We start from the raw sequence: 27,181 nt of genomic DNA, 5'->3' as shown, positions 1-27,181 counted from the left end.
TCTACTTGAAAACCTTGTGTGCTAACAACATCCTACCTAGATGATCGCCGCATATTCCTTCATGAATTTCTCTCATAACATACCCAACTTTTATGGGAACGAGACACCACAAAAGTGGTTATGAGTAACATTTTTTATAAAGCTCACCCTCTAACAAGATATATCTAAAGGTGATAGATTAAATAATTTTAATTATCTGAGAGATAAGTAGCTTGCAGATACAAAGATATATTAAATGGAAAGAATAACATCGTACCTTGTAGCCTTATGTTGTATTTTGGTGAGCTCATTTTTGTTGAGGTGGTGAATTTCCCCTTATAGAACTTACATTATGGGTCATCCACGTTTCTTCTTGGCTTAGACTGAACACTTGTTGGGTGTCACAGCTTGGGATGACTTTATGCTTTAACAGAATTTTCCTCTTTGCTCGATAGTAATAGAGGACACTAACTTAGACCAAATGTCAACTTTGGTGTTCTCCACCTTGGATAACTGTTTAACTTGTGCCTTATCAAACTGAGCAAGTAGTTGGGCGGCTATGGCATGGTACTTCTTTAAGCTTGGCTTTTTTACTTCATACTCATTGTTTATTTACTTTGCTACTAATTGAAAATCAATGCGTATTAGCAATTCCCTCACCCTCAGCCGTGGAGCTAGTTGTAGTCCTGAAATTAATGCTTCATACTCCACAACATTGTTAGATGTCTGAAAGCCGAAGGATAGTCTATACTGCCATTCATTCCCATCAGTATATATAAGAAGAACGTCCACTCCTAATATTATCTTCGTTGTTGAGCCATCCTCATAAACTATCCCTGTGATGAGTTAACTACTACAGCTTGTGTAATAAATAGAAAAAAAATTTAGAACCAAATGTATATTTGTAATTGAATATCATAAAAAAATGAGTATTTATAAAAAAAATTCCAATAATTTGTGTGACATGCTATTGTGTCATTTGTATTAGTCATAGTGTTACCTATAAGGTTTGATGATCTATTAAAAGAACATTCCACCATGAAATCAGCTAAGATCTGAGCTTTGATCGTTGTTCTCGGAGCTTATTCTATTCCAAATAGTGCAAATTCAATTCCCCATTTGGTCATTCTACCTGAAGTATCTACTTTAGACAAGATGTCCTTAATAGGTTGCTTTTTCATGACAATCACAGGATAAGCTTGAAAGTAGGGTCGCAACACCTTGTTAACATAATATACTGAAAATTGGCAAACCCCTTCAGGCTTGATCAAAACTACTGTTACCTTTTCAAAAGCAGCTTGGCACTCCTATATCCAATTAAAAGAAGTTCTTAAGGCTTTAAAGAAATGTAAGCACTTATCTGTCATTTTAGAGATAAAAGTGTTGAGTACAGCCACATTCTCATTAGAAGTTGAAAATAGTCTTTGGGGGAGGCATATCTAGAATGACCCAAATCTTCTCAAGGTTCGCTTTTATTCTCGTTTTTGAAACCAAAAAGCCTAAGAATTTCTCTGCTCTCACACAAAAAAACACACTTCTCCAAATTTGACTTTATATTAAGGGTTCGCAAAACAATAAAAGCTTCAAACAATCCTGACTATGCCCCTTCAAAGTAGAGTTCTTTACCAACATGTCATCAACATAAACCTCAATACTACGACCAATTTACTTTTTGAAAATTTTATTAACCAATCTCTGGTAGGTTGCACTTGCGTTCTTCAACTCGATAGCAAAACAAGTCTTCTTTCGTGACAAAGGTTGTTTTATCCTGATCTTCTAGTCATGGAAATTTGATTATAACTTGCGAATGCATTCATAAAACTCATGAACTTATGGCCTGAGGACGCATCTACTAGCCTATCGACCGAGGATAAAGGAAAACTATCCTTCGAGCAAGCCTTGTTAAGACTAGTAAAATCAATACACGTTCTTCACTTTCCATTGGCCTTCTTCACCATCACAACATTTGACACCCAATTTGGGCACACCACTTCCCTGATAAATCCCACTGAAAGCAACTTTCCTACTTACCTGATGGTCTCCATAACTTGAGGAGCGAACCTTCTTTTCTGTTTGACTAGCCTGACTTCGAGGGATAAATTTAATCGATGGACAATTATCTGAGGATCCACACCAGACATGTCTGCAATTGAAAATGAAAATATATATAAGATCTCCCTCAAGTACCGAACTAAGTCCTCTTTTTTCTCTTCTGTTAACGCTGATGAGATTCTTACTAACTTATCTATGTGATCATAAAACAACTACAAAGTTTCTATGATTTCTGTTGCCTCTGGCTTGCAAGTTCTCTCCTCACTTCTGACATCCAAACTATCCAAATCTAAAACTTGATTAGCCACTTTTTCCTGTTGCAAACTCTAACCCTATAGTACCTGTTCATATGTTTGCTTAACTAACAACATATGACACTGTCTAGCTGTTCGCTGGTTAAACTTCATGAAACCTATCTCTGTCCTAGTAAGGAACTTAATCTTTATACAAAAAGTTGCAACTATCATTTTAGCCATTCTCATAATAAGATGCCTAAAGATGGCATTGTAAGCCATTGGATGGTCTACCACAAAGAACTGAACATATTCTGTGGTGATATGCTTGCCATCCCCTAAGGTAACATGTAGGGTAATATACCCTTTCATGTCAATTGGATGGTTCACAAAACCACACAAAGGGCTTGCCTCCTTCAAGATTGTTTCTTCAGCCTTATCTTCTGATATGCGTCCCAAGTTAATACTTCCACAACACTTCCACTGTTAACCAAAATTCTCTTCACTTCAAATCATGATATAGTAGCTAACGCAACCATTGGATCATTCATTTCCTTATCACATACTGAATCCTCATCCGTATCACTAAATTTTACCTTTCATTTTTCTTGTTGACGCAACCTTTTTGGTGAACTGGCTGACATTACACTTCTAAGATGAGTCATTCTCTTCGTGTTAGAGGTTATCCACTCTTCATCAATACCAATTATCACATGTATTGTGCCTCTAACCTTTTGATTTCTCTTATCAGCGCCCTACAAACCCTAACTTGATATCGAAGCACCTTGAGCTACAAAATCCTTCAGCTCTCTATTTCTAACTACTTTCTTTATAGCATCTTTTAAAGTGAAACAATCTTCGGTCTTGTGCCCCCCGTCATTATGTAAATTCCATCTATCTCTCGAGTTGGATCTTGACTGGTTGTGTCGTATGGGTGGAGGGCTTGGTAGAATACCCAAACTCTTGACTTGAGTAAGAATGTAGGTACGCGAAGCATTTTAGGGAGTATAAGTTTCAAATTTTCCATGAGAAACGTACCTTCTTGTGTGTTCAACTTGAGGTTTCTGAAATGCCCTTGGCAGCTTATTTTGTTTATAGTTCCTTTGTTGTCCCCTACCTTGTACACGTAGACTCTGAGAAAGAGGACCCTGATGCTTACAACTCCCTGACAACCCTTAAATTGTATGTCATCCCTTTGAAAAGTATTGCAAGCTACCCTATTAATTTCCTTTGCCTCCGTGAACTTATGCGCCCTCTCATACAAATTTGCCAAACTTTTTGACCTATTATTAGTAAACGAATATTGCACATGCTCGTTTTAGACTCTCATGATGAAGGCATCAATGACCCACTGGTCTTCTAAGTTTTTTGTGTTTAACATGGCTGCATGGAACCGTTTGGCATAATCTTGTAAAGATTCCCCATCCCTTTGTTTCGATGACATGAAACCTATAAAAAAACTCATTATTGTCCTATGAGTTCAAAATCTTCCCAAGAACATCTGACCCAGCTTCGAGAATCTTTGAATGGAGCCCAGTGGTAGAGACAAATACTAATCTTTCACACTTTCTCTAAAAGTCATCAAGAAAGCTTTACGTTTTACTGCATCAAAATCCCTTGGCATATTCATATAATTATTATACTACATGAGATGTGCTCAAGGATCCCTTCCACCTTCAAACATTTATTTTGGAACTTTAAACTTAGTTGGTAGGCTTACAACTGCTACTTCAAGAGACAATAGGTTGTTAGAGCAACACAACCAGTCCATATCTTACAATCAGGGTGCAATGCTCACACATCTTTACACAAAGCATCCATCTCATTCTGCCATAACTTTGCATGTGTTCCCATAGCCTTGTCCTGGAGAGACGTGACATGATCTTGAAGATTAGAGTTGTCAAATTGCATCCTCCTCTTCAACTCCTCGTTCTATCTTAACAACTCCTGTTGAAACACTTGTTGTTCGAACCTAACACTTTGCTGAGTTATTTGTTCCTTCATCAACCTCAACTGCTCCTATAAACCTAATAATTATTGTGGTGATGCTTCCTGGTCAGAGGGAAATGACAGTCTCGACCTAAGGGAGCATTGAGGTCAAAAGAATTGGAGGCACCTACTTGACCTGAGTTCCCTAGATTTTCTGGTTAGTTAGCAAATCGACCAACGAAAATTTCCATTTCTCTAGGTTGATTACCAACGCCAGATCCTCCTTCCTGGTCCAACGAAAAATTACCGAGGAAATTCTCGTTTGGGTGAGTCATCTTGGTTTTTTGGCAATTTGAAGATATGAAAATCAGAAGTCTGTACACGTTCATCGCACCAAATTGTTGAGTACTTTAGAGTGTGTGCCTTCAAAAAGGTTAAATTGTATATTTATATGATATGGTTACTGTTCATGAACGTGACATCGTAGGTAGGTCCCCATGCATGCCAACACGTACCCTACTTTAAGATTGACATGTGTTTTCTAGATATGAGTTCCCTTACAAGGTGATGCGATCTCACGTCGTGCATGGTTGTGCGAACCCACATGGTGCAATCCGATAGAGAGGTGTGAACTACGTGGAGTATAGGTTAGGACCCGATCAGGTAATCGGGTAGCGAATCGGTAATAGTGAGCACCACCATAACAATACTATAAACAAATATCTAAATTTGTGAGTAAGATTTTCAATGTCAATTATTTATAGTTGTCCCAAACCTTCAATTGGAAATTTGAATTTTTTTTAAGGACAAGCAAATAATGAAAAATTATTGTTGTGGTCATATGCAAAGAATGAAAGGAAATAGGGAAAAAATAGAGAAAACCGTGCGAGTCAACTAAACATCAATTTAATTAGGTAATGATAAAATGTTTTTACTTTACAAGTTAAATTATATTATATTAAAGGTGTTTTGTCATTTCATTTATTTTATATAGAAAACTAAAATTCACCTAATAAAATTTGAATGAAAGCCTTTATGATTTTTATCATTTGTATTTTTACCATTCAACTAAAATCTCATTTATCAATTTTTTTAAATATATGTTTATAACATCATATTATTTTTCACGAATGTATTATAATTTATGTTTTATGTGTTTAAATTACTAGAAAATAAGATAGTTGACAACACTTGAGTTTTTTTAATATGTTTAAAATATTGTAAATTTTATATATTTGATTTTTTTGCCTGAATATACTTGATTAAATATTTATGTATTTCCATGTGTGTCTTGTTGATGTTATTTTCAGGATTGCGTTTTAATTATTTTTCTATATATGTTATTTTTCTTTTGGTGTATTAATTCATTTTATAGCTTGTCTATCTAACTCTCAATTAGAAAACAACTTGCGATTTATGTAATTTTTGTGTACTCAATTAATTATATATTTTGCACATTTATTAGAGTAATTCAATTTAAATAAAAAAAGTATACATTTTGTCTTATCATATCTAACTTCATTCCATTTTTGCATTGTTTTCATTTGCCTAAATTTTATATTATAACACCTCTCGTGCATTAATGTCAATATTATTCTTAAACTTTTAATTGAAATTTCCTAAATGTAGTAAGGCCATTTTCTAGTACTGCTAGAAGATCTTTTTTATACAAAGGTAAGAATCTCTCATATCATATAATGCAGGTTTAAGATATTTTTACTTTTTTAAGATACAATGCTGAATTACGTTAAAAGATTTTAACACTTAAAAGTGAGAAAAGACTAAATTAACTATTATTTTTAGTCTATTTATTCTTCCAATTTAAATAATAATAAAAAAAGAGTGGGACGAAATGTAATCAAAAGGTTAAAACAACATAAAATCATTAGAATTGGGAGATAATTTCAGGCACCTCGAGACTCAAAAAAATGGACCAACTCCAACTCTAAATTGAGGAATCAATCAAAAAGAAAGCAACCAAAGCTATGTAACAACACCACACCTAAGGTTGCAGGTGACATATTTAGTATATGCATGTTTAATATATTAAAAATAAAAAAAAAAGAGAATATAAATAGTAAAAAGTATGAAGTGATAATTATGAGCAAAGTTTTTGGGGACAGGACATGCCTTCTAAGCAAAGACAAAGTTCAAAAAAAAAAAAAATTATAAGGGCCAGCTTTTGTTCCCACGTAACACTACCCTAATGATTCATTAATCCTTATTTTACAAATCAGATTCTGTTCCAAGGATTACAATTTATAGAATGTGTTGAACACAAGATGAGACAGCTTTCAGATTTTATTACATGTTTAAACCTATTTTTAATATAATTATATTTAGTTAATTCTCATTTTTAAATATAATTTATTTCTTAATTTTTATTTTATATTTCACTTATGCGCAATACTTGGTTTGATAACGTGTTGTGTTTTTATTGGATGGTAACCAAATCTGTGTTCCTTTTTCTTTTTCCTTTTGGTCCTACATACGGAAATCAAAGCTTAAGCAGCTGTTCAATTGAACTAAGGGGTGAGTTAATCAGATTTGATTCTGGATTTTTGTATATTAATTTGAAGTTTTGAAAAAGGAAATGAAAGGGAGAGAGGGTGTAGGAGAAAATAGAGTGGAGAATCACACACCAAGTAGGGAATCTACGGAACTGAAATTTCCAACCAATCACAGCTTCCTAAGAACATGTCTCCTTTTTCATTTTGTTCTTTTAAATATATAATATTATGTGCGTTTGTTTCAGTAAAACTTTCCTGCTCTTTTCTCATTTTTAGCCTTCATCTTATCTTATTTCCACTACTAGTACTAGTACTATAGTACCGAGTACTTGGTACTTGCCCAAACAAGCTTACTGCTAATATCAACAACCCCAACGCAATCTCTTGTTAACAAATCAAGTTAATGATTTGCTTAATCACACCATCGTTTTATTTGCTTTTAATTGTGTGAATCTTAGTTAGATTGTTATCCTTTATAACCAGATATTTAACATTAAAAAAAAATTAATCTTTTTTTATAGTGATTATTCGAATCTAAGTTATTCTTCTCAATCCTAGACCACAAATTGAGTTTCATAAAAAAAAATGTTGTTAACCATGTAAGTTGGACCTAAATATTTAAAAGGCATTGATTAATGGAAACCAAACCACGTCATCTAAGCTAAGCAATAAACATTTGGCTTATTAATTATAGAAGGTGTTGACGGTAATTTGGGTAAGGCGGAGAACGTGATTCACCTTATTTGGTATAAGACAAACAACCATCACATAGAGTGGTTGGAGAAGAGAATGAGGAGGAGGTGGAGAAGAAAAAGAATGAGCGTATATACCGTTAGTTCCTTATTCTTAGGTGTCGCTTGCCATGTTATTATTAGCAGGTAAAAGACAGATGGCAAAATGGTTTGATGGTATAGATTTAGGTAAGGTAGTGCTATGATTTCCTGTGTCATTTCAAATGAGATGTTGTAATAAGAGCGAATTTACTTGATTATTGGCTTGAAAGATTTCTTCAAGGAAGTTTTTTGCATTGTTCGTTAGTTTGTTATTCGACCAGAACAATTAAAGTACAATAAGGATTATCGGATTAGAAAGGAAATGAATAAAACGATTGTATTTCTCATGACCATTTACTAACCAATATTTGAAAATATGTAATGTATTTTTGTTATGATGTATTGTTTTAGGTCTTGTTTAAAGTTGAAATTTGAAATAGAATAACGCCAATGGTAGTATTGAATTTGTTGACACATGCAAAGAAGGCGCTCCCAAAATTTTAAACCCGTGGAGAAGAAAAGCAGGGGTGTCATAATGAAAACAAATAAAATTCCAAAAGAGTGGTGTATAATTACAAGGTAACCTTGGCTGTTTGTGGGGAGTCATTAGCCGGTTTACCTTTTCGCCAAAACCACATGTGTAAGAATTCAATCCTCCTATCATCAATTTTAGTTTAATCAGTTAAACAAAAATAGAAAATTAAAGAAAAAAATTAACAAATATAATCGAATAATAATATAGACATAAGCATTCATTTCAAAATTATAACAATAATATTTTTATGGAACAAAACAATAATCTTAAATATTTATACTAGATTTTGCACCAATTTCACTTCCCTTCAACTTTATAGTTTTAATTGAACTGATTAAATCAAATGATCCGATCAAATTTTAGCAATGAATGCTTGTTGTTTGTTTGGGCATCAAAGTCTAAGCCATCATTGTTTGGCATATTAATTTATATAGGTTAAATTTTGTTATTAGTCATTATATTTTATGTAAGTTGTGGATTTGATTCCAATATTTTAATTTGGTCTTTTTAATTTTATATTTTTCAAAATTTAAAATTTAAGTCTTCACTAGATGATAACTATTAAATTCATTTACAACTTAAATTCATCAAATTTTGATAAATTTGATGCACCAAACATATTATAATATGTTTCAAATTAAATCATATACTTAAATTCATCTAAATGTTAAGTTTGACATTTTAGTTCCCATACTTTTCAAATTTTCAAAATATGATGCACCAAACATATTATAATATGTGTAATGCCATGTCAGGTTATTATTTTCACATATTACTCACAAAAAATCCAATTAATCAATTAACAACTATCATTTGTGCCAAGACTAAACTTTCAAAATTAGAAAAGTATAAGCATTTAGAGTGATCCAATTAGAGAATATGGACCAAATCTACAACTGTACGCCTAGTATAAGACTAGTAGTTGAATGTAACCAGACAATTTTTTTTGCTCAACCGATGTTGAGTTTATTAAAAATAAAATCTCTAATGAGATAATGGGATTACAATGATAGACACCTATTAGAAAACCTTACTCATCACCAAACACCTTAAATTAAATCTCACCTAAACACAGTAAATGATAACTCTAATAAACCCATGACAAACCTAAAATGATAACGAACTTTAAAGCACAACTACTCTACCAAAAACTAGCTTTCATCCCTAAAACCATACCCTAAGAGAAATGAAAAAAAAAAATCCCAAAACACCTAAAAAATCTCATGGTGATTGCATAAATTGAAACAAGTCAAACTTGCAATCTCTTGCCACCATTTTTGCAAACTCTCTCTCGTTCAATGTCGCTACACTTGAGCTTAACCTCAAATACAAAATCAACAATACCTCATCTCATTTGAATCAACATACTTCAACTTTCTTGGCTTATCTCTAATTATTTTTGCTTGCTTTTTACTTAATCGCCTCTTCATATTCTAAAGTCACTTGTTAGTTCAAGAATGAATGATTAACTAAACAAATTTAACTGCTACTATTTTAGTTTGAACTAAAATTTTAAAATTCAAAAAATACAATGACTAAAATTAATCAATATGTAAAGTACAGAGACTAAAATTGATCAAATCAAAGTATAAGGACTAAACTCACAACTTTTGCAAAGGACAAGGAATAATAGCAAAATTTAACCATTTACATGTATAAACAATATACCAAATACAAATTGCAAACTTATATAGGACTAGAAAAGGAAAGTTAGAGCAAGAACAATAAATAAACAAAGCCCTACATAATTTACATCCGCCAAACTTTGATTAAAACCTATGGTTTTTCACATGTTGATTGTTGTATAATTTTAATGGTTATTTGGTTTACGTTAGTAGATGTTACAAACTAGTGATTGAAAGGTCTTACAGAGATAACAAAGAGGAAGATTAACATAAATTAGGGAGAATAAATGCATTGGTACGTGGTTATGGTGAAAGCGATAAATGGATAGGGACGGTGAGTGTCACACCCCAAGAATCGATGATTTTAGAAAGACAAGTAAAGTATGTATGTAGGCTGTTTGGCATGCTGGGGTAGCATAATCCACCACCATGTTGGCCTAATGATGAGTCATAGTATTGGTGTATACTAACAAAGAACCCGCTCGTTGGCAGTATCTAAGGATTTAATTGCAGAGTAACTTCAAGTGAAGAAAGAGTACGCTCTAGAGTTTTGATTGAGCACTAAGAACTTACCAAGCGTATGAGAAAATGGTAGGAGACTTAATTGTCCTTAAGACCACGCCATACGTGGGTCACCACCAAGATATAGTACGTCCGATCTGCATGAATACTGTTCAAGTAGATCTGTATCGAGTTAGTTGGGAGTTGTTGGGATTCTACAGCACCAGAAGTAGAGATCAGAGTAAAAGTAGAGTAGTAAGATGTATGAAAGGTTGCTTGTACACTAAAACAAGCAAACTAAACAAATCATCATAGTAGCATGATTGGCCACTTCTCATTAGGAGTCAATTGGAGTGATTTGACCTTTCCCATGACTGGTCAACAATAAAGTAAACCTTCGCCAACTTTTCTCTTACCTACCTTGGATTGGGAAGGGAAAACAGGGAGACCGAGAGTGTATTTATGAGAAAGGGTATTTCAGATGGGTTTTCTTTCTGCTTAATGATCATATTCTTCTTTCTAAACTCAACACTTTCTTATTCTTCTTCGTTAAGATAGAACTGAGATCTTGTTTAATCAAGGGATGATTTAACCTCCTAATAAGTCTTATAGCCCTGTATGTTATGATTGTTGAAGAGTGGGGATGATGAAAGGTGTAAAAGTAGTAGGATATGAGTGTAAGGCCTTGCTTGGGGGTTGCACGCAGTTGAAATGATATTAAACTAATTATAAATGGGGATTCTAATGGAAGTTCTATGATCTTTTAAGCAGTTTTTACTGCTGGATCGGGAAGGATGATTAAAACTAGGGTTCTAAGCCGAGATGAAGGTGAGTTTCTAGTGAGCTTCTAGAATTGACTTCTGTATACATTCTAACTCAAATAAATGGTAGATGCCTCTGTAGATAGGTATGTCTCCTTGAGAAGATATCTTTATAGATGTAAAGGAAGAGTATTGATGTGTGTTTGAATATGAAGTTGCCTGATAAATGTCTTTGCTATTAGAGAGTTGGTACGTTGTCTCTAGAGTGTATGGGTGATAATATTTAGTATTATATGTGTGTGTATAGTTAAAGTCTAAATAAAAAGACCTTTGTTGTGGTACGAATCTAGTACAGGCGAGTCTGTGGTATGTATAAATATGAAGATGAGATATATTGTGTAGCCTCTAGTAAGGCAGGTGTATTGCTAACTAGACAGACAAATCACTGTGAAAATTGAAGATTTATTGTGTAGCCTCTGGTTGGGCAGCTATAATGCTAACTAGACTAGAAGATTATGGAATAAAATTGTGGAAAGTCTATGGCCATGGCATCATATGATAATACGCCAAGATGGCGTGAAGGTATAAGACCATGTGGGAGAAGCCCCATAGCATCAGTAGAAATGGTCTACCGGGATAGAAAACACGGATTATCTGAAAAGCCTTTGTGGCAAACTATCTAAAAACCTTTATGGCATATTATTCAGAAACCCTCAATGGCGGGGTAATTTGGGAAATACTTGTGGCAAATTTCTTGTAAGGTCTGTATTGTGGATTCTGGAACGCCTAAATGATGAGTTGATATTCCACCCTTGTGACAAGATCTAGGCATGTCCGTGAGGCATTATTTGAAAGATTTCTCGATAGTGTACCCATTTAATGATTCCCCCATCGTGATCTGTCATGTCAATGAACCTTGTGTATTTGGAATATTGGTGGTGCAAGTGTCTGCCAAACTTGAAATTTCTTAGGTCCTGTATTGAAGTCATCTATTATTTTATTGCTTGAATTAGAACGTTGCATTGCCAAGGCCTTGCCACGATCTTATGTTCATAGTGTCATAACCTGGTTATGGTCTTATCATCAGAATGCCATAACCCAATTATGGTCTTACATATATGTATATATATTGCCATGGCCCAACCATGGTCTTATGTCTATACAATTTCCATAGCCTTGCTATGGTCTTATGTAAACATTGCCATGGTCCAACTATGGTCTTATACATTTTTACATTATATTTCCATAATGTCTTTCAACTATGGTCTTATTCATTTCCTTCAAGTCGAAAAATATGATTCACATATATACAAAAATAGATAATAATTTATCGAAATAGTAATTAATTGAATTAACCAAGTTACGAACTAACTTGAACTTATAAACGACTTCTAACACGAACTGACCACTATTCCGTTATTTTGACTTTTTCGCGATTTATGTCTTTTCGAGTTGTTTCTTAATCTATATAAATATTTTTCTTTAATTAATTCAGTTCCAGTATTTAAAATAATCAATTTATCTTATAACCCTTAATAATGGAAATTTACAAAATTTCCCTCAAAGCTTACCTTTTATGCAATTTAGTCCCTAAACCCGAAACTTGCAATTTCACCATTTTTTACCATAAATCATGCTAGCCAATTTTAGCTAATCCTATAACAGCCCATATTTATAAAAATTTACAATAGATTCCTTGAATTTTATAATTGTCATAAATAAGTCCCTAAACCTTAAAATCATCAAAAATTACTTAACAAAATATGTCTATTTAACAACCAAACTCAACAATATACCATACAAATTTAAAAACATATCAAATTCATCCATGGAATTATTTATAACATTTAAAATTTGTACAATTTGACCCCCGGGTTAGGTAGATTAAGCTAAAACGATCTCAGAAACATAAAAATTACTTAAAATAGATTAAAAAGGAACTCACATGCAATAATATATCAATGGCTAAATGTAAAACCCTCCAATGGCTTCTTTTTCCTTCAATATTTGGTGCCAACAAAATCAAGAAGAAGATGACTTCTTTATTTTTTCTTTGATTTATGTTAATATTTCACTAATTATAATTTTACCCTTACTCTATTAATTAGAATTTCAACTAACCTTAGCCTATAATTGTCCACTAACTATTTATATGGTTTATTTAACATATAAGTCCATTTATTAACATTTCATAGCCATTTGACCTCATTAACATATAGAATTCAACTTTTGCATCTTTTACAATTTAGTCCTTTTTGCCTAATTTGCTATCTAAACATTAAAATTTCTTAAACAAATTTTATATGACCCTAGTAATACTCCGTAAATATTCAATAAAATTTTTACGGGCTCAGTTTATAAAAACGAGGTCTCAAAACCTCATTTTCCAAAACCACTTAACTTAAAGATTTACCATTTGAACTTAATTATTCTTTCAAATAACATAATTTATCATAGAAAAATTTATTATATTATTATATTTGACTCGTAAATATTAAATAATAATATTTACAAATTCACTCGTCAGATTTGTGGCCCCGGAATCACTATGTCTAACACCATTAAAAAATAGACCGTTACAGAGGATATGACGATGACTTTTACATCTGGCCGGTTGAGTGGTTCACATATCGAGCCAAACAAGCGACAACAAATTCTATCACTAGCGAGGATAAGTATAAGCTAGTCCTCGAGAGGATTAATCAATTTGAGATGAATGCGACCAAGGCGCAAGTCTAAAACCAACCCAATCTAACCAATTCTAATGCAGGGCACGATGGTAAGAGAAACTATGTAGAGGCTAATTATGTAGGGAATAGAGAATATAACCCTTAATCCAAGACATATAACCCTAGATGGCGTGATCATCCTAACGTTAGGTGGGGAGGGAACCAAGCGGGACTTTCAGATCAAGGAAACCAAAACGCTAACCCTAACGTACCATAACATCCTCCATTACCTTTTAGAGCACCCCAAGACCAAGAAAGGAAGCCAACTTATAGTAATGACCTTCCATTTTCGATTAGGGTGAGTAAATTAGAGGAAGATTTGCATGTAGTGCAAACCGATGTGTGTCAAATCCAGGGTCAATTGGACCAAGTTTTGCAACTGTTGCAAAATAATTTAGCCTCTTGCATACCTAGTAATACCGAACCTAATCTGAAGAGAGAAGGAAATGAGCACGAGAAGGCAATCACCCTTAGATCCAGGGTTGTGGTTAAGGAACCTATCCAATCATATTGTGAGGAGAAAGAAGTAGGTGAGAAGGACGAGAGCACCTACACTCCTAGTGTTGGAGAAGGGGTAGCGGAGAAAGAAAAACCTGAAAGTGAACCCACATAAGTTGAAATCGAGGATAGACACTTTCCACCACCACATGGCCTAAAACCCATACCATTTCTGAGTTGTTTGGAGGAGGAAAAGAAGAGAGATTATGAGGAGTTCATGGACTTCCTCAAGATGTTTAAAACCTTGAATGTGAACCTCCATTTGTTAGAACTCCTTGAGAAAATGCCCAAGGTATTCCTTTAGGATGTAATAGTGAGGGTTAGGTAATTCATTTTTCCAATTGGCTTTATCGTGCTTGACTTCAAAGAGGATCTAGAAATTTGGATACTTTTAGGAAGACCTTTCTTAGCCACATCTAGGGCCACCATAGACGTAGGACAGGGCGAATTGACTATGGAAGTGAAACCATCACAAGAGTATAAGAGCCAAGTGATTGAGATGAAATATTATCATGCTAATGAATTTGAAAATTTATGTAATGGTGTAATTTTTTAAGTGTTCACGGACCACGCAAGAGAATCTGGAAACGAGCGAGGATAAGGAAGGAAATAAGACTTTTAAGAGGCTTTGGTAGTTCGTTGAAAAAAAATGTGTTCGAGTGTCGAGAACACCGATGGAATGCCATTTTGTTGGTGTCATTGACCACTCGAAGTTTGATTTTTAATTTTCCGCCTATGGCGATTGAACAATAATTTTTAAGTAATTAGATGTTTTAAGCATGGACCCTATTTATTTCTTGCATTTAGATTAGAATTTTAAAATGTATTAATTTAATTTTAGACTTGAGAGGTCAGATTTTTTATGATTGAGATGAAAATTGATGATTTTGTCATGTTTTTAGGGATTAGTTCAGTGAAATCGCGATACTTACGGGGGGAAACCGCGATTTCATGGACAATTTCGAGACGGACCAAAAATATTTTAGGTATCGCGATATTGGACCCCTAATATTGCGATACCCCTGTGATTTCAAAAGTAAATTTTTTTTATTTTACATAGTGGTATCGCGATACCTAGTCCCGATATCACGACACCGAAGACATGCTCGAAGATTAGGGGTCGAAGCGATATCAAACCCTGGGTATCATGATATCTAAGTCAGGTCACGCGATACTTAATTTCAGATATCGCGACCCCTGCGTTTTGGTGGCTTTTTAAGCTTTCAAATAGCCCAAAACCCCCAATTCTTCTCATTTTCCCTAGATCCTTCATTTTAATCCCTAAAAACTCTCCTCTATCTATTTTCTCTCAATCTCTCTTTCAAATTCTCTCAAACTTCTTTGAAATATTTGGTCTCGTTGCTTTATTTTTCTTATTTACTTACTTTCTTACATATTTGAATCCTTCATTGCTCGGGATCAATCATGAAGTGTCGCTTCAATTACATCAACTAACAACGAATCAATTTGGTTAAACCTTTTGTGCTCTTAATAGTCTTTTTGATTATTAGTTACTTTTGTTCAGTTTAATTCTTTAATACTATAGTCATTTTGATTATTTGGGATTATTTGAAATTCGATTGCTTGTTGAAAAAATTTAATTTCAAAATTCCATGAAGAGCCCCTAAACGATTTTGAGGTCGAACCCACCCTATCTAGTCACCTAGATATAATGAGGGCAAATTTCTATCCGAAAAGGTGGAAAAATATTTTCAATCAATAAAGGTCGATCGTTCATCTATGAGCGTGGTTTTGACTTAGCCACCTCGGATTGCGAAGAAATTTGGAACTTGGTTTGTCACCATTAGTGGAATCAATTTGCGGTTCTACCAACTACGCCTACTGTTTTACCCATAATTCTAGAGTTTTACATTAATTTAAAATTATTAGAAGATGATCGGGTATGTGTAAGGCATGAGTTGAAAGACATTTCCCCAGAAAGTTTTTGTGAACATTACGATGTTCCTTTTTCTCTTGAGGATGATATTCAAAACATGGATCTTGATCATTTTTCAAATATGGATATGCATTCCAATTTAAATTTTTTAACTGGAGACCTAAGGGTATGGAAGCGTGACAGAGACATTGGATTTCCACTTTCTTTTCAATCAAAGATCGGGTCATTACATTTACTATAACACTGTATTGGAATCTTAAATATTATTATTTAATATTTACAAGCTCACTCGTCAGAATTGTGCTCCTGAAACCACTGTTCTTGACACCACTGAAAAATGAGTTGTTACAAATATGCATCATTTGGCACCAATTCATTACAAGTCTACTTATATAACTTCAAACTAGTCAAACATACATCTAGTCATTTCATATTATCATTTTACCCTATTCAATCATCTTCAAAATGAACATTCATATACCATATGTATATATCTTAACAATTTTCCTTGACATAGACTTTTAATATAAGAAAATATACTTTCCAAAGTTTAACATCAACCAAACAGAAAGTTCTATTAACACAAATATAAATAACACCTGTATACATGCCATATAATCGAATTAAAAGGATTAAAAGTCTACCGAGTCAGAGCTTGATAATGTGAGCTTCGAGGTGATCCAATTGACACGTTTTGCAAATAAAAAATCTACAAAGAAGAAAGGGAGACAACGAGTAAGGATTTTGAATTCTTTAATTAACTTACCTTGACATTAAAATAACTTAAGCAATTAAAACCATTTGGTATATAACTTGACATCCTTTGACATCCTTATTCTTTCATATACATTTCAACATAGCAACTAATAGGTTAGTTTGCTTACACATCAAGCACTTATAATACAATTCACATATGCAAATTCAAAAATTCAATATAACATAATATAATTATCCAATTCATACTTAATTCATAAACTCATATACTTAAATTCTTATTCATATCATATTCAAATCATACTCGTGTTGCAACATAACAATTTAATTCATGTTCAATATTTTTAACCATTTCATTTCCATTTAACTACCATTTTCACTTTTGTTTTCACCCAGATAACTAAAGTAAATTGAACTCGGATACACGGGATTGATTTGTTCGCATAAGCTGACATATTCAGGTGGATAACACTAGGTTTAGACTAGGGTTACTAAAACTAGCTAGTTCGATGCTGATAACACTAGTTTCAGAGAATTCGCAACATATGTTTGATCTCAAGCCGTCGTATACCACTAGCTTGGTTCAATGCTGCTAACAAGAGGATTTGCAACATATGCTAGATCTCAAGCCATCGTATTAAACCCTGATCAAACACCTGTTATCCTTTATTAGACCATAATCATTTACTAACCATCGCCAAACGTGCGTACATTTGTATTGGAAATACAACTGCCAAAAGAGATAGAATAAAGTAGTGGTGTTCGCAAGTGTACGAGTCAAATTGTAATATAGTATTGTACAACGGGGTATAAAAAGTACTTCGAGGATCATACGCAATGGAGGATGGAAGAAATTTGGTATTAATTTTTACAATTTTAGGTCTAAGTAGTAATAACTGAAAATTATATTATGAAAAATAGCAATAATATTTAAAATCATAAAATAAACTAAAATTATTGAAAAGAAATTAAAAATTAACAAAATCTCAAATAACAGGTAAAAAATTAACTAGCTTCAATGGTTGTAATTAACTTCAAAACTCAGGTTTTAATGAATTAGTTAATAACTAACCAATTATTACCTCTCAACCTATAACTGGTTAGCTATTTGATAAGAACCACTTGTCTGTCGACCTTGTAGTTTAAATCGAGAGAAATTACAAGGTGCTTGGTAGACTTATCCTATTGGCGTATCTACCTATATTACTTCCTAGGGTTTTCAATCTTAGGGTTTAAGTATACATAATTTAAGCCAGGTAATTCTAATGCAAACCCTCATTCTTCTGTTAATCTCTCATATTCGCTCGTTAATCATCCTAAAGGAATTAGCTACTCATGATCTAAATATCAATTTCCCTAGAAATAATTTTATCATACAAAACACACAAATTAAACTAAAACGTGATGAGAATAGAAATCGATCCGTTTGAGATGTTGGATGTGCTCAGTTGTAAAAATTCCTTTAACAGCTAGCGAGATATCAATGACTGCAAGAGAAAAGTAAAAGTAAATTACTAAAAAACTGAATACTGGAATTTTGGACTCAAATCAGACTTAAGTCTGAAAACAAGAAAGAAAATTGTTTAGAGCTAAAATAAAAACCTAATTAAAATTAAATTTACTAAATAAAACCCTAAAAATTAGCTCTTTCTCTCCCCCTATAGCTTAACCTAAGGCTTCTTATTTATAGGCATAATTAGCTACCCTAATTAGGTTAATTAGAGGCCTTAACTCTGATAAATATTGACTGTGCGGATGAACTTACTTAATTTATAGCCCTCGTCACAGCTATGTCACAACACATGGAATGTCACACCCCAAGTTTGACGAATTTGAGATTCAGACGTGTAGCAGTAAAATTTTCTGTTTGGCATAGTATAATCTGCCCATTTGTTTTCTTTTGAAAAATAAGAGTGGGCGTATAGTAACTGTTGTGTAAGTAAATGAAAAATTAATTTGGGTTGTTTCAAAAAAAGGATTCTTTGTGAAGAAAAAAGGTAAGTATTACATAAGTTACCGCCAAATATTTATAGTAAGCCTAGTTTATCTGAGTACTGTGCTTTTTAGGTTTGAACAGTGGTCTGGTTAGAAGTCTAATAAGATTGGTCAGTCAAGTAATAATTGTTTAGGATCCTCATTTATGTTTTTCTCAGGATCTGTAGGCTATTAGAAAGGACAAATTATGAATTTAAGTGACACTTTTTAAATTCCTCTAAAGGGGAAGTAGGGTTCGTGGGAAGTTTTCTTCTTCCTTCAAGATTTCTCTCTGATTTTTTTTTTCAAATGCCATCTTTCCTCATTAGATTGGAAGCTAAAAATTTTGGGAATAACCAAAGGATGTTCTATCTTCTGGTAAGTCTAAAAACTTTGGATGTTAAGAGTAAGGGTAATATGATATATATATATGCAATAAGTTATGATTAAGAGGTCTTGCATGGGGGTTACCTGTGAATAGATTTTAGCAATCTGTCTATAAATGGGTTTTAATGGTGATTCCATGTTATTTTGAGCAGTTGATGTTGTGGATTCATGAAAGGCATTTAAAATTGAGGATTTTGACCTTCAACAAGGTGAGTCTCAAGTGAGTCCTTAATATCGACTCCTACAAGTCTTTCTATATAAATATTTTGTGATTAATATTCCAGTATCGGTAAATGAGTATTTGAATTACTATTGAATATATGTGTGAGATATTGATGTGTCCTCATGAGTCTGGTATGTAATAAATTGTATGTATGGATGTATATGATTTTGTTAAGCAACTGCGTATGTGTCTGAGATGTATACTATGATACGTGATCGTGTGATGCGTGATTTTGTGATGTGTATGAAATGTGTACTAAGCATGATTTGATTAAGAAATGAGTATAGCCTATGTGTACCTATGTTAAACTTATGAGGTGTGATTAATAAAATGGGGAAATAGGGTGTAACTGAGTGTTGAGAGGTTTTGAGATGTGAGTTTTGACACCGCAGTGGTTTTCAATGAAGTCCATTGGGACAGTAAAAATGAGTTATGATATGATAAATCTAAAGAAAGTCCATGGTCATGGCACATTCGGGAAACGGTGGATGAGTCGCATTTATCAAATAGGGTTTCTACGTGTCCCAGGATGATGATGAGCAAACCTCACGCAATTGTGAATTTAGGCAAATCCATATCACAGACACGACAGTTCACTCAGGATGCTTGAGTGGCATTCTATTTGGCTTTTAGGGCATATTCTGTATGTTGCCTTTGTGGCATACTATAATAGTCCATTTTTAGTGAAATCAGAATAGTGATTTCGGGACCAAAAATATGAAGAGTGTATTATTATTTTAATGTACTTGGAATGTTAGTAAGGCTTTATAAAAATTTTGTTAAGAATTTTTGACGTTTGCATGCTTAATTACGTAAAAAAGACTAAATCGTAAAAGGTGCAAAAGTAGAGTTCTATTAGTTAAAGGTATCATTTAGCTATGAAACTTTAAAGTGAGAGGACTTAGACGATAATTAGACCATTTAAATAGTTAGTGGACTTTTATGGACACAAATTAAGTGATTTTTAAGTTAAAATGTAATGTTAATAAAGTAATTTAATTAATAAGTTAAAGAAAAATAAGTAAAATCAATTGTATCATCTTCTTAGTTGATATTTTTCCACCAAGAATTGATGAAGGAGAAGCCATAGCTAGGGTTTGAAGCGTCAGTCACTTGTATAGCTAGCATGTAAGTGATTTTGATCCTGTTTTTAATGATTTCTATGTTTGTGAAGTCGTTTTAGCTTAACCTAGGTAGCTCGGGGATCAATTTTTAATTGTTTTAAAGATTTAGGGTTTTTCCATGAAGTTTCTTGCATGATTCTTGATGTTTAATGAAAAATTATGAGTCTTTTTTGATAAATAAACTAGTTTTGTAAAGTGATTTTTTGATGAAAATGTCATTTAAGGACTTATTTGTAAAAGTAGTAAAACTCCATGGTAAATTTATGAAATGATGATTTTTATGGATTGATATAGGTCCCTAGTGGATTCAGCTAGCATTAGATGGGGATTAAAATGCTTAGATTTAAATTTTTAATTTAAAGACTAAATTGTGAAATGTTAAAAATGTTAGGGCAAAATTATATTTTTGTAAGAATATGAAATATGGACTGGATCGAATAATAAAAGTATTAAATGGATTGAATTTTTATATTTAGATCAAGATAGACCATATATGGACTTAGATCGGGGGAAAGCTAAAGCCTCGAATTAATCGACTTTGTTGTTACGTTCAAATCGTCGAGGTAAGTTCATAGTGTTTTGATACGAAATGAATTTCTATTTGTGTACTTGTTTTATGATGCTTTAATTATTATGTTTTGAGAAGAATAATGCTGGATTGCACATACGAGCCCCTGTTTGTACTTCGGTACCCCTGAACCTGAATTGCACATACGTGCCCCTATTTAGACTTCGAAAATTCTAAATCGAATAACATGTCAACTGTATTCAATTTATTGTTAGGTTAAATGATATACTACGTTCTTACTAGGCTTTATAAGCTTATTCGTTCTTGTGGATTATTTTGTAGATCATTGTTGCTGACACTTTGGATGGATCAAACCTTTAGCTCACACTATCCATCGACTTTGGTAGTTTTTGTATCTTCTAGGGTAGTGGCATGTATAAAATTACGTAGTTGAATTTGAGGTTGGAATGCATTTAGGATGTTATAAAATGGTGTTTGATGAATGTGTACATAATAACCAAAGGTGTTAGTGTTTTGATGTCATGTATGTATAATAGGTTATTTTGGCATGTATAAGTTGTTTTGGTACCATTTGATGTTGGTTAGTTTGTGTCATTTGGTACTTATGATGCATGAAAGGTATGGTGCAAATAGTAACTTATGTTGAAGTGTTAATGATGATATTTGAGGTATGACTTGGTAAAGGTTGATTTATGTTTGAGAATAAAAATGTGATCAACATATGCATGTTTTGAGAAGTTTGTATGTTTGAAATTGATGTGCCTTGTATGGCATATTGGTTTAATGGTCTTGGACTTTTGAATTGGTCATTTCATGTTTATTTTGGTTATGTTTTGATGCTTTGATTAGGTTCTTTAAAAGACTTTAAATGGTTGCTTGAATTAATGATGGAAATTGCTTGTTTTTGAAAAAATCCATGTCCACACGGTCTGAGACACGGGCGTGTGAATCAATCGTGTGTGACACACGGCAGACAACTCGGCCATGTGTCCCCTATAGGTTTTAATGCATGCAATCCAGGCTGTAACATGGCCTAGAACACGGCCTGGCATACGGGTGTGTGGCTATTTCAAGAGTTACATGGCCTGACACACGGGTGTGTGGCTTGGCCGTGTGACCCAACTCAGAGAGTTACACTAGTGAGGACATGGGCTGGGACACGACCGTGTGTCCCTATTTTGATTGTTACACGGTCTAAGGCATAGGCATGTAACCCTTGTAGTGTAATTTTTTTATCTTTTTCTTGTACATTACGATTGTTTCCAATTTGGTCCCGAATTGTATCTAAGGAATTTCTCAAGCCTCAAGGGCTCGATCAAAGGATGTTATGGATGTGATTGAATGTAATTAGATTATGTATGCAATGAAGTCTAAAATGAATGTTTTATTGTTCCGTTTGTTCGGTAATGCTCTGTAATCCTATTCTGACGACGGATACGGGTTAAGGGTGTTACACGTACTCTGTATATGGCCTTTGTAGCGTTCTCTGATAGCCATTGTGGTGTATTCTTGTTTGGCTTTCGCGGCATTTTATTAGTCTTTGTAGCGTATTATATTAGCCTTTGCGATGTGTTCCATATGTTGCACTGTGGTGTATCTTTGTCTGGCCCTTGTGGCTTATTCTCATAAATCTATGACAAATATATGATCTATCTAAACTTATCTGTATGAAAAATTCTATGATAAAATAGAATAAGTTTTAATGGAAGTTTCTTGAAAATAAGTATGAATCAGTATGTTCAATGAGGGTATCCGCTGTGGTTATCTATCAAGTTTATTATAAAGGCATATTCGTTAGTTTGAGCTATCCGTGTTATTAAGGTGGAAGTCTGAACTATCTAGTATTTATTATATGTGAATAGTATGATGTCTTGTTTTGAGACTTGAGGGAATCTGAGTTGTTCGTTAATTTGGTGGTATTGTGCCCTGTAACAAAGACGTGTGGAGTTCTTCTAATAGTTTTGAAGTGGTTCTCATCTGTATGAGAATGTATTGGGTTGAGACAGAATATAGTTCAATTTAAGGTCCGATTTAACAAGATCTATAAGTGGTATCTGCTAAGAATGATGTATGCGATTAACTGTTCAAGAATAACTGCTTAAAATTTTCTGAAGAAAAAAGAAAAAGGTAATATCGTCTATTAAGATTTAGAGATAGCCAAGCAGTTAGATGAATTATGATACGTTAAGGATTGTTAGTGATGTATAAGTATGCGATCATTTAATTGACAATGTGAAGGTATTCGCCAAAGACAGATATGTGGAAATCCAAATATTCAAGACGAAGAATTCAACATGTTAAGTTAAAAAGGTATGCTGTGTCCAATCATACTAAGTTCCTCTGAAGTTATGAAATGATATGTTCATATTTTAGGTGTTGTTGTTTAAGTGTGTTTACCGAGAGGGACAAGCCAGGATTATGCCAGAGAAGGGCGAACGGGGAAAACTATGCATAAAATGGACCTATTTGGACAAGTGATGTATTGTAGGACTTCGCCATATGAGTATGTTTTATTAAATTTATGTATTGTAATAAATTTTTATAGATATGATGATGATGTTTAAATATACTTCTTTATTCTTTAATAATGAATTATGGTAAACATTAAGGAAAACGTCTTGAGTGAAAAGTATAAGAAGGCTATTTAAAAATTTTGTTAAGAGAATTGTGTAAAAACACCTAAGATTCAGACCCAGAGAAATCAGGTCGGATTGAGGGCGTTATAGGGAAGGCATGTTGCAACACACAACTTTGAACCTAATTTTTGTAGCTCATTCTGTTGTGTTGCGACAGATTGTCATTCCAAATTCTCCTAGGCCTAAAAATAGGTGTCCTACGCATTCGATAAAGCTCGTTAAAACTACTTTAGGCCATTATCGACCCATTAGGTCAACTATAGCCAAATTGTGCATAAGAACACTTATTTTAATAAAAATTAAATCCAAGTTACCGATCTGTCATATTTTGCTGTAGCAGATTAAACTAATTTTTGCAATTTAGGAGCTTGAAAATAAGTATTATCATGAGGTTTTACTTTTGTTTTATTAAGTTTAGTTAAATTCAATAAAGGGTGCAAATTGAGTCATTTATTGACCTTAGGGGCCGAATGAGGCCTAAAGGTGAGCTAATGGACGTTGTGAGTGTACAAAAGACCATTAGAAGGCGTACTAAGCTGATACTGGTCATTAGGTTGCAACACAGAGGATTCGATGTCACAACATTGGGAGCAAAATAGAGAAATTAAGAGACTACCTTTGATGTCATGACATAACCCTGAAGACACCCTAAAGAGGAGCATACTGACTTCTACAGCGTGACACAGGTCCTTATATGTCGCGACATCGGTTCTGGATGGGAATTAGTGCGAGCTAGGGGCATTTTGGCCCACACAATTCAACTTTAAGCTCGGGAACATCAGCGAACCAAGGGTTAAAGCCGAAAACCACCTCAAATCTTGGTTGTGGATGCGATTAAACTTTGTGGATTCATTCTTCTTCGTAATACAAGTTAGGATTTTTCTTAAACTTTATACTTTCGATTCAATTATCATGTTTATGCTTTATATCGATTTTATATTGTTTATGAAAACCATGAGGAGCTAATCCCTTTATGGGGGATTAGAGAGTTGAGGTATTATTTATTAACTATTTTGTAGGGTTATTCAAAGGATCAAATGTTTGGGAAAGGAAAAACCTAAACCCTAGGCTTGACGACCCTAGGAAGTTATTAAGGTGGTCATTAACCCAATAGTGGTATGACTTATTCGTCAACACCATAACCCCGAACCAGTCTAGACTGTAAGGTCGGAAGATAAGTACTCCTTCCTGACTCGTTATTTTAGTGGACGTATCGGAAGATCTTGCTAAGATATCAACTAGTTGATTGATAAGGAACCCAGAGCGACAATTAATAAAGATTACCGAAGCAAGCTAATCACTCATAATCAGATTTGATCAATTTCACTTTTCAATTTCTCGATACTTATTTTATTTGTCATATTATTGTTATAAAACACCAAAAAATCCTTATTTATATTTTCGTAATGTAACTTTTTTTAAGTACTAAGAAGATCTTTTGGTGTTTTGGTTAAAGTTGATTTAGTGCCAAGTCTCCTTTGGGTACGATCCTCGGAGTACTCACCTACTCCGTTGTAACTATATTACAACATGACCCGTACACTTGCGAATACTACCTCATTTATATATATTTCACTGTAGCGTTCAGACTTTGGACATTAGTATATCCGGAGGCAGTCAAGTTGTTGGCACCGTTGCCGGGGAGGCAACGTCACTAGATCGACTTTAATTTTGGCACTTCAAATAGAATAATTAGGAAATTCTTAGGTTATAGATACAAATTTACTTTTCTTGTTTCTTTTTTATTAATATTCTCTTTTTGGGTTTAGTGCATGACTCGTAGTAGAGGAACACCTATTAAGCCAGTCTTAGCTCTAGAGAGAATAATTTGAAGAAATCGTCGAGAACAATAGCAACAACAATAGCAGATGCAAAATCCACCACCACTTGCTTTAGGCAGTGTACCATGTGAGAATTCGTTGTTTGACGAAGCTAACGATAATGATTTAGAAGATCCACCAATACCACCGCGGTTACCCACAAATTTACCTATGGCATGTAATGAGAGAACCTTAAGAGACTACATATTATCGAATCTTGACATGGTTAAGGAGAGCATAACGAGGCCGACTATCACAACTACCAATTTTAAGATCAAACCGACAATGATTTAGATGATCCAGAATAATTTGTACTTTAGGGGCACAATGACAGAGGATCCGAATCAACATTTAAAACGATTTGTCCAACTTTGTGATACTTTCAAGTACAACGGGGTCACTGATGACACTATTTGTCTTCGATTATTCCCATTTTCTTTGATTGATAATGTTTTTTCTTGGTTAGACTTATAGGCATTAGGATCTATCACGATATGTGATGAGCTTGCTAGAAAGTTCTTAAAGAAGTTTTTCTCTATCAGAAAAGCGGTTCAACAGAGAAGAGAAATTGTTCAATGTAGACAATTGTCAGGGGAAAGTTTTCACGAGGCTTGGGAATGTTTTAAGACATTGATCCAAAAATGCCCACACCACTGATTCCCTAAATGGATGCGATTGCAGAAGTTTTACAATGGGTTGGATGCACATACATGGTCTAAATTAGATGGGGCAATAAGAGGAGCTCTTATGAACAGTACGTACGAGGATGCAAGCGAATTAATAGAAAACATGGCAATAAAATCTTATCAGTGTCCTATTGAACAATCCACGTATGGCCAGAAACCATATACAGTAAAGGTTGTCTAGAAAGATGATAAATACCAGTAGTTAGTGGACAGACATAGTCGTATTGAATCCACAAACAGTGCATCGTCCGTGTATGGAGGGGCCAAACTGCTCTTCCATTATATCAATAATCATACCGAGGATGTAAATTATATCAGGAATAACAGCGGAAACCCTTATTCGAATACTTACAATCCTGATTATTGAGGTCACCCAAAATTGAGATGGGGAGGAAATCAAGGAGGAGGTAATAATTCATATCTAGTTAAAAATCCTAATTATCAACCTCCTTATTTGCAGAAACCTCAAGACAAGGCCAACCTAAACGACCATACTATATGTGGTCAACGTCTAGATCAAATTGAAGGGGAAATGCAATAAATGAGAATAGAAGTAAAGTAAGTGCAATCTGAGTGTACCAATTCAACAAGAACATTGACTAAATTAGAGGACCAAATGAGCCAATTAATAAGTATGATGAGAGATATTAAAAGGCTAATTGGCACTGGCATACCTAGTAATACTGATAATAATCCTCGAAAAGAAGGGAAAGAGTAAGTAAAAATAATGGCACTCCGGTCAGGCAAAATCCTAAGTAGCCCGGCAACCTTGACACAAGAGGATGCAAAGGAGAATGCAGAGGGCCCTTTAGAAAAACCCTAAGAAACTGGTCAGGAACCATAACCAGAGGGGGTCATTCAACCGACAGTCGAACCAGAAGAGAAGGTAAAAGAAAAAGCTACTAACACACAGGTATCGTTCCTTTCCAGATTAGAAGAGAAACATAAATGGGATGAGGATGAGTTTATAAGTTTTCTAAACTTTTTCAAAATGCTAAATGTCAACCTACCTTTGATTTCCAGATTGGTACCCTAAAAACTAAAAGACTCAGGATGTTTTACGATT

This window comes from Gossypium raimondii, chromosome 11, assembly GCF_025698545.1.
Source record: "Gossypium raimondii isolate GPD5lz chromosome 11, ASM2569854v1, whole genome shotgun sequence".
Classification (NCBI taxonomy): Eukaryota; Viridiplantae; Streptophyta; class Magnoliopsida; order Malvales; family Malvaceae; genus Gossypium; species Gossypium raimondii.
The sequence above is the reverse complement of the archived record's forward strand: the minus strand, read 5'-3'. Positions refer to the sequence as shown.